The sequence below is a fragment of the Heterodontus francisci genome, chromosome 21 (genome assembly GCF_036365525.1).
Source record: "Heterodontus francisci isolate sHetFra1 chromosome 21, sHetFra1.hap1, whole genome shotgun sequence".
In the NCBI taxonomy this organism is placed as follows: domain Eukaryota; kingdom Metazoa; phylum Chordata; class Chondrichthyes; order Heterodontiformes; family Heterodontidae; genus Heterodontus; species Heterodontus francisci.
In genome coordinates, this window is record NC_090391.1 from 1,832,669 (window position 1) to 1,841,046 (window position 8,378).

The following is an 8,378-nucleotide window of genomic DNA, read 5'->3' on the forward strand; positions in this document are numbered from 1 at the left end:
CATTCAGAAAAGCACCCTTCCACTGCTACCATCTGTCTTCTGTGACTGAGCCAGTTGTGTATCCATCTTGCCAGCTCACCTCTGATCCCGTGTGACTTCGCCTTTTGTACCAGTCTGCCATGCGGGACCTTGTCAAAGACTTTACTGAAGTCCACATAGATAACATCTACTGCCCTTTCTTCATCAATCAACTTCGTCACTTCCTCAAAGTCCTCAATCAAGTTCGTGAGACACGACCTCCCCTTCACAAAACCATGCTGCCTCTCGCTAAAATGATAGTTTGTTTCCAAATGGGAGTAAATCCTGTCCCGAATAATCCTCTCTAATAATTTTCCTACCACTGAGGTAAGGCTCACCGGCCTATAATTTCCTGGATTATCCTTGCTACCCTTCTTAAACAAAGGAACAAGATTGTCTATTCTGAAGTCCTCTGCGACCTCACCTGTAGCCAATGAGGATGCAAAGATTTCTGTCAAGTCCCCAGAAATTTCTTCCCTTGCCTCCCTCAGTATTCTGGGGTAGATCCCATCAGCTCCTGGGGTCTTATTTACCTTAATGCTTTTAAAGACACCCAACATCTCTTCTTTTTTGATAATGAGATGACTGAGACTATTTACACTCCCTTCCCGAGGCTCATCATCCACCAAGTCCTTCTCTTTGGTGAATACTGATGCAAAGTACTCATTTAGTACCTCGCCCATTTCCTCTGGCTCCACACATGGTTTCCCATCTCTGTCCTTGAGTGGGCCAACCCTTTCCCTAGTTACCCTCTTGCTCTTTATATACGTATAAAAATGTCTTGGGATTTTCCTTAATGCTGTTTGCCAATGACTTTTCATGACCCCTTTTAGCCCTTCTGACTCCTTGCTTAAGTTCCTTCCTACTGTCTTTATATTCCTCAAGGGATTCATCTGTTCCTAGCCTTCTAGCCTTTATGAATGCTTCCTTTTTCTTTTTGACTGGGCTCACAATATCGCTCATTATGCAAGCTTCCCGAAACTTGCCAAACTTATTCTTCTTCCTCACAGGAACATGCCGGTTCAGGATTCTAATCAACTGACGTTTGAAAGACTCCCACATGTCAGATGTTGATTTACCCTCAAACAGCCGCCCCCAATCTAAATTCTTCAGTTCCTGCCTAATATTGTTATAATTAGCCTTCCCCCAATTTAGCACCTTCACCTGAGGACTACTATTATCCTTATCCAAAAGTACCTTTAAACTTATGGAATTATGGTCACTGTTCCCGAAATGCTCCCCTACTGAAACGTCGACCACCTGGCCGGGCTTATTCCCCAATACCAGGTCCAGTACGGCCCCATCCCTAGTTGAACTATCTACATATTGTTTCAAGAAGCCCTCCTGGATGCTCCTTACAAATTCTGCCGCATCCAAGCCCCTCGCATTAAGTGAGTCCCAATCAATATAGGGGAAGTTAAAATCACCCACCACTGCAACCCTGTTATCTTTTACATCTTTCCAAAATATGTCTACATATCTGCTCCTCTATCTCCCGCTGGCTGTTGGGTGGCCTGTAGAAAACCCTCAAAATCATGACTGCACCCTTCCTATTCCTGAGCTGCACCCATATTGCCTCGTTGTACGACCCCTCCAGGTCTCTCTGTTATTCTCACCACCTTTAAATTTATGCCATTGAGCTTGTATTATCTCTCCTATTTCATCTACCTGCAGCTCACTATCACCTTCTCAAGGGCAATTAGCGGTGGGCAATAACTGCTGGCCCAGCCAGCGACACGCACAACCCATGAGTAAATGATATCATCAAATCCTCCCACAATGTATCGCCTCACACATCTGCCAGGCCAATTAAATATTAGGGAGACTAAAGCCAGTGTTTTCAAACCCCACATCAAACATTTCCTAGCTACAGACGCCATCCCTCTCCTTGGCAACTGTCTGAGACTAAACCAAAGTGTTCACAACCTGGTGTCATAGTTGTCGCTGCGATGAGCTTCCTACCAAATATTCACGCTATCAATAAAACTGCCTATTTCCACCCCCTTAACATCGGACGACTTCATCCCTGTCTCAGCTCCTCTGCTGATGAAACCCTCCCCCTTGCCTGTGTTACCTGTAGACTTGAGTATTCCAACACACTCCTGGCTGGCCTCCCACATTCTAACCTCCATAAACTTGAGGTGATCCGAAACACTGCTGCCCATGTCCTAACTCAAAGCAATTCCTGCTCACCCATCACTCCCTATACACACTGACTAACATTGGATCCTGGTCAGCAACACCTCAATTTTAAAACTCTCAGCCTTCTTTTAAATGCCTCAATCGAGTAACTTTCTAGGCCCTTACAGAGGGAAGTTAAGAGTCAATGACATTGCTGTGAGTCTGGAGTCACACGTAGGTCAGACCAGGAAAGGATGGCAGATTTCTTTCCCTAAAGGACGTTAGTGAATCAGCTGGTTTTTATCAAAAAACGATGATAGTTTAATGGCTCCATGACTGAGACTAGCTTTCTGTTCCAAATTTAAAAACACCCCTGGCCTGTCTCACACATTCTACTCTCTGTAAACTTGAGGTCATCAAAACTCTGCTGCTCTTCTGTAAACTCACAGCAAGTCCCGTTCCCCGATCACTGACATACATCGGCTGCCAGTCAAGCAATATCTTGATTTTAAAATTCTCAACCGTGTTTCCAACTCCCTCGATGTGCTCACCCCTCCTTATCTATGTAATCTTCACCAGCCCCACAACTCTCCAAAACATCTTCACTCCACTAATCCTGGTCTCTTGTGTATGCTTGATTTTCATCATTGCACTGCTGCCAGCCATGTCTTCAGCTGCCTGGGCCCAAAGCTCTGGAATTCCCTCCCTACACCTCTTTGTTTTATTCGTGTGCGGGATATGGGCATCGCTGGCAAGGCCTGCATTTGTTCCCATCTCAAATTGCCCTCGACAAATGAGTGACTTGCTAGGACATTTCACAGGGCAGTTAAGAGTCAACCTCATTGTTGAGGGTCTGGAGTCACATGTAGGCCAGATCAGGTAATGACAGCTGATTTCCTTCCCGAAAGGACATCAGTAGATCAGATCGTTTTTTTCCCAACAATCGATGATAGATTCATGGCAACATTACTTAGACTAACTTTCGTTTCCAGATTTTTATTAATAAATTGAAATTATTAATTGATTTAATTTTAATCCCTACCAGCTGCTATGTGGGAAATGAACGCAGGGCATTAGTCTGGACCTCTGGATTACTAGTTCAGTGACACTGCCACTATACCACTGTCACTGCCTCTATGCCTCACGTTTCTCCCTTAAGACCCTACTTAAGACCTTCTGCTTTGACCAAGAAATACAAGTTGTTGCTGTTGAGCTTTGCCAGATATGATTTGTCATTACCATATCACTGCTGCCGTCCATTTTTTGTCCCGTGTTCTTTTTTCAAGCAACGAATGCTTTCGTCCTGGGTTGTGAACTCTAGAAATTTCCCACCAGCGACTTTAGACTGACTGGTCAGTAATTACACGGCTTGCTCCATTTCTCCTTTTTTAAACAGGGTGTAACATTTACAACCCTCCCATATCTGGAATCATGCCCATATCCAAGGATGATTTGAACATTCTGTCCAGTGCCTCCTCTATTTCCAACATTCCTTCCCGCAGCATGCCTCGCAAATCCTATTCAGTCAGGGTAAATGGTCTCCTTTATTGTGGCACATAAAGAGTTGGATTGAAAGGGATTAACTGAACCTGTTTGTTCGGTGACTGCAATTAATGTCAGTCACCATGGCCCCTAATTGTGTCGCTGGAGGGTTTCGCTCTTCCATTAATACAGGACTCCTTTCAATCTGTTATCCCAAAGTGTCAACAGCAGCATTAACCTGGCGCTATCAAGGATCAACAGCCCCAGCGAGAGAGAGGATAGATCAGCATCTGAGAACAATAGATTGGATTGTTACAACAATGGATCAGAATCTGAGAACAATAGATTGGAATGTTACAATAATGGGTCAGAATTTGAGAACATTTGATTGGAATGTTACAGCAAGGGGTCAGAATCTGAGAACAATAGATTGGAATGTTGCAACCATGGGAAGCAGGAGTTTCTCCTCTTGGTTTGGCCTCGTTACTGCAGATTATTTTTGGCGAACATTAGATGATCGGATCTATTATGCACTGAAGATGATTCAAACGATTTATTATCCCATCTCCGCTATTATTGGTGTCCCTGGTGAGTCTCTGTATCTAAATTTTAGAACTATAAACCATATTTTACTGATTTAATGTTGTTGTCATGTTAATCGTGGGAAGACGGAAGCTATTTTCGTCAGTCACTGTCACAAACTCCATTCCCTATCCACTCTTTGCATTCCCCTCGCTAGCCAATGTCTGGGGCTGAAATAGACTGTTTGCAACCTCTGGCATCCTGTTGACACTGAGCGGAGTTCATCTCCATGTTCTCTCCATCACCAACCCTGCCTAATGCCACCTCTGTAATATCTCCCGTCTCCACCACTGCCTCAGTCCATAAACCCTCATCTGTGCCTTTGTTAAATCCACACTTGACTATTCCAATTCTATTCTGGTCACCGTCCCAGTTATAAACCTCCATAAACCACAGCCCATCAAGAACTCTGCTGCGTGTATCCTAACTCGCACCAAATCCCGATCACCCATCACCCATCACCCCTGTGCTCACTGATCTACGCTGTCTCCCGGTCTGGCAACACCTTAGTATTAATATTCTCATTATTTATGTTTGAATCTCTCCATGGCCTCATCACTTCAATTAGTCCCATTCCACTCTCGATTTCACATATTCTTGTAAATCTTATGCTTTTGAGTCTTTTTTCAATTTCCTTTTTAAAATGAGTTGCTTTCCCCTCCCTGTCTCCTCCGTCTCCTCCGTCTGTGATTTTTACTCTAAGGTGCCATTGGTGCCAATGATACAGAAACATGGATCTATAAAATGATGTGAATAGAACAGCCGGCCACTTCTATTGTGGCCAGCCCAGATCTAGCCTGGTGTACTGTGCATTTGCTGTTAGTCTGAGGAGGGGCTTGAAGTAATGTTAATGTCCCTTTCCAGCAGTTAATATGCACGTCTTTGAAACTTGGTCCACTGATCGCGTGTGTTAGTCACTCACAACCTAGTATTCATTCAGAAGCACGAGGAATCCTCTCTAGTATTTTTTAAAAGAACCAGGCATCCTGGTCCTGAATATTGAGGAGTATGTGACATTCAAGAAGAGTGGGAAGCTATGTAAATATGGCGGGGTAGCACTGTTAATCAAGGGTGGCATTGGTGCAATAGTTCGAGATGACCTTGGTTCAGGAGATCAGAATGTAGAATCGATTTGGGCGGAGATGAGGAATACCAGGAGAAAGAAATCCCCAGCATCAGTGGTCTGCAGACCTCCTCACAGTAATCACAATGTAGGACTTAGTATACAAGAAGAAATATTGTTTACTTGTGATAGAGGTACGGCAATAATTATGGGTGATTTTAATCTACATATAAACTGGAAAAATCAGATTGGGAACAGTAGCCTGGATGAAGAGTTCATAGAATGTTTTCGAGATAGTTTCTTCGAGCATCACGTTCCGGAAACAACCACCGATAAGGTTATATTTGACTTCATATAATGTAACGTGACAGGATTAATTAATAACCTCAGCGTAAAGGCACCTCCAGGTAGCAGCGACCACATTATGACTGAATTTTACATCCAGTTTGAAAGAGAAAACAGTGGATCTAAGAATAGTATTTTAAACTTGAATAAGGGCAACTATTTGGACATGAAAGCTGAGCTCGCTGAAGTGAACCAAGTTACTAGTCTTGGAGATAGATCAATAGAGAAGAAGTGGCATACATTTAAGGGGATATTTCAGAATACTCGATAATAAGTATATTCCTACTATAAAGGGGGAGGCCCCACCAGCGTTTACTAAAGACATTAAGGAAAGCATCACACTTACGGAAAGGGCAGATAATTGTGCAAAGATGAGCGGCGGTTCAGATGATCGGTCAGAATACAAAGAACAGCAGACAATGACGAAAGGGTTAATAAGGAGAAAGACATTAGACTATGAGAGGAAGCTAGCTAGAAATGTAAAAATGGATAGCAAGAGTTTCTGCAGGTATTTAAAAAGGAAAAGCGTAAGTGAAGAGAGCGTTGGTCCTCTGGACAGTGAGAATGCGGAGTTAATAGTGGATAATAAGCAAACAGCGGTTGCAATGAACAAATATTTTGTTTCTGTCTTCACTATAGAGGGTACAAGAAACATTCCAGTAATAGCTGGAAATCATGAGGTAGAAGAAAGAGAGGAACTTGGTGAAAATACAATCATCAGGGGAAGCTTTACTGCGCAAACTTATGGAGTTGCGGGCTGACAAGTCCCCGAGTCCTGTCGGGCTTCATTCTAGAGTCTTAAAATAGGTGGCTAATGAGGTAGTAGATGCGTTGGTGCGTAATTTTACAAAGATCACTAATTTTAGAAATGTTCCATCAGACTGGAAAGTAATCAATATAACCCCTCTATTCAAGAAGAGGGGGATGCAGAAAACCGGTAACTATAGGCCAGTTAGCTTGACATCTCTCGTGGGGAAGATGTTTGAATCGATCATTAAGGAGGCTTTCGCTGGGCACTTAGAAAAACTCAAGGTAATCGCGAATAGACAGCATTGTTTTGTGAAAGGGAAGTCACCTTTAACCAATTTATTGGAGTTCTTTGAAGGAGTAACATGTGATATGGGTAAAGGGGAGTCCTTTGACATACTGCGCTTGAATTTCCAGAATGCATCAGTCAAGGTGCCAAATAAAAGGTTATTGTGCACAGTAGGAGCTCATGGTGTTGTGGGTAACATAGTAGCATGGATCAAAGATTTATTGGCCGGTTGCCGAAAGGAGAGTGTATGCATGAATGGGTCCTTTTCAGATTGGGATGATGTTACAAGTGGAGTTCATCATGGGTCTGTGCTGGGGCCTCAACTTTTTACAATTTATATGAAAGACTCAGCTGAGGGAAGCGATGGCATGTTAGCTAAACTTGCAGATGACTCAAAGATAGGTTGGAAAGTATGTTGTGAAGAGTACATAAGGAGGTTGTAGTCCAATATAGATAGGTTGAGTGAGTGGGCAAAAATCTGACAGATGGAGTATAATGTGGGAAAATGTGAAGTTCTTCAATTTGGCAGGAGGACTGCAACATTCCGAGGTGCTGAGGGATCTAGGTTCTGTCGTGCATGAGTCACAAATAGTTAGCAGGTAGGTATAGCAAGTAACAAAGAAGGCTAATGGAATGCTATCCTTTATTACAAGAGGAATAGAAAATAAAAGTCAGCATGTGATGCTTCAGTTATACAAGGCATTGGTGAGACCACATCTGAAATACTGTCTGTAGTTTTGCTCTCCTTATTTAATGCAGAATGTGAATGCTTTGGAGGCGGTTCAAATGTGGTTTACTAGATTGATACTAGGAATGAGCAGGTTGTCTTCTGCGCAAACGTTGGACGGACGGTCTTGTTTTCACTGGAATTTACAATAGTGAGGGGAGATTTGACTGAAGTTTATAAGAACCTGAAAGGTCTTGACATGGTGAATGAGGAAAGGATGTTTCCTCTTGTGGGTGAGTCCAGGACTAGGGGACACTGTTTTGAAATTAGGGGTAGCTCATTTAGGACAGAGAGGAGGAGAACATTTTTCTCTCAGAGGGTTGTGTGACTTTGGAAGTCTCTGCCACAGAAGGTGGTGGAGACGGGGTCATTGAATATTTTTAAGGTGGAGATAGATAGATTCTTGTCAGGCCAGGGAATGAAAGATTATTAAGGTTAGATGGAGGTGTGGATTTCGAAACACAAGCCGATCAGCTATGACATTATTGAATGGCGGTGCAGACTCGCGGGGTCGAATGGCCAACTTCTGCTCCTAGTTCATATGCGTGTATTTTTGTACTCAGCTTACATGTCAGGTGCTTTTGACTTCCATCTGTTATTGTAAAGTTAGTGGAGGTGCTGTGGATGGTTTTCTGAAGGTTGTGTTGTGAGCTTCTGCACACATTCATGGAGGACAGAGGATTTGGTGACCCAACTCTGGACGAGGTATGGGGTCTGTAGTTACAGTGTCTTTGGGTCTAAAACATGACCTACAAATGGAGCAGAGGCTAGAGAGGGGAAACTCTGCAAAGTGGGAGGAGGAGGGGGCTCTGCTCCACATCGAGTCCGAACAACAACCTTTCATCACTTCTCTCTGTTTACTGATCCTTAGCCAAAGAACAAAGAACAAAGAAAATTAAAGCACAGGAACAGGCCCTTCGGCCCTCCAAGCCTACGCCGCTCCAAATCCTCTATCTAAACCTGTCGCCTATTTTCGAAGGGTCTGTATCACTTGACTTCCTGCC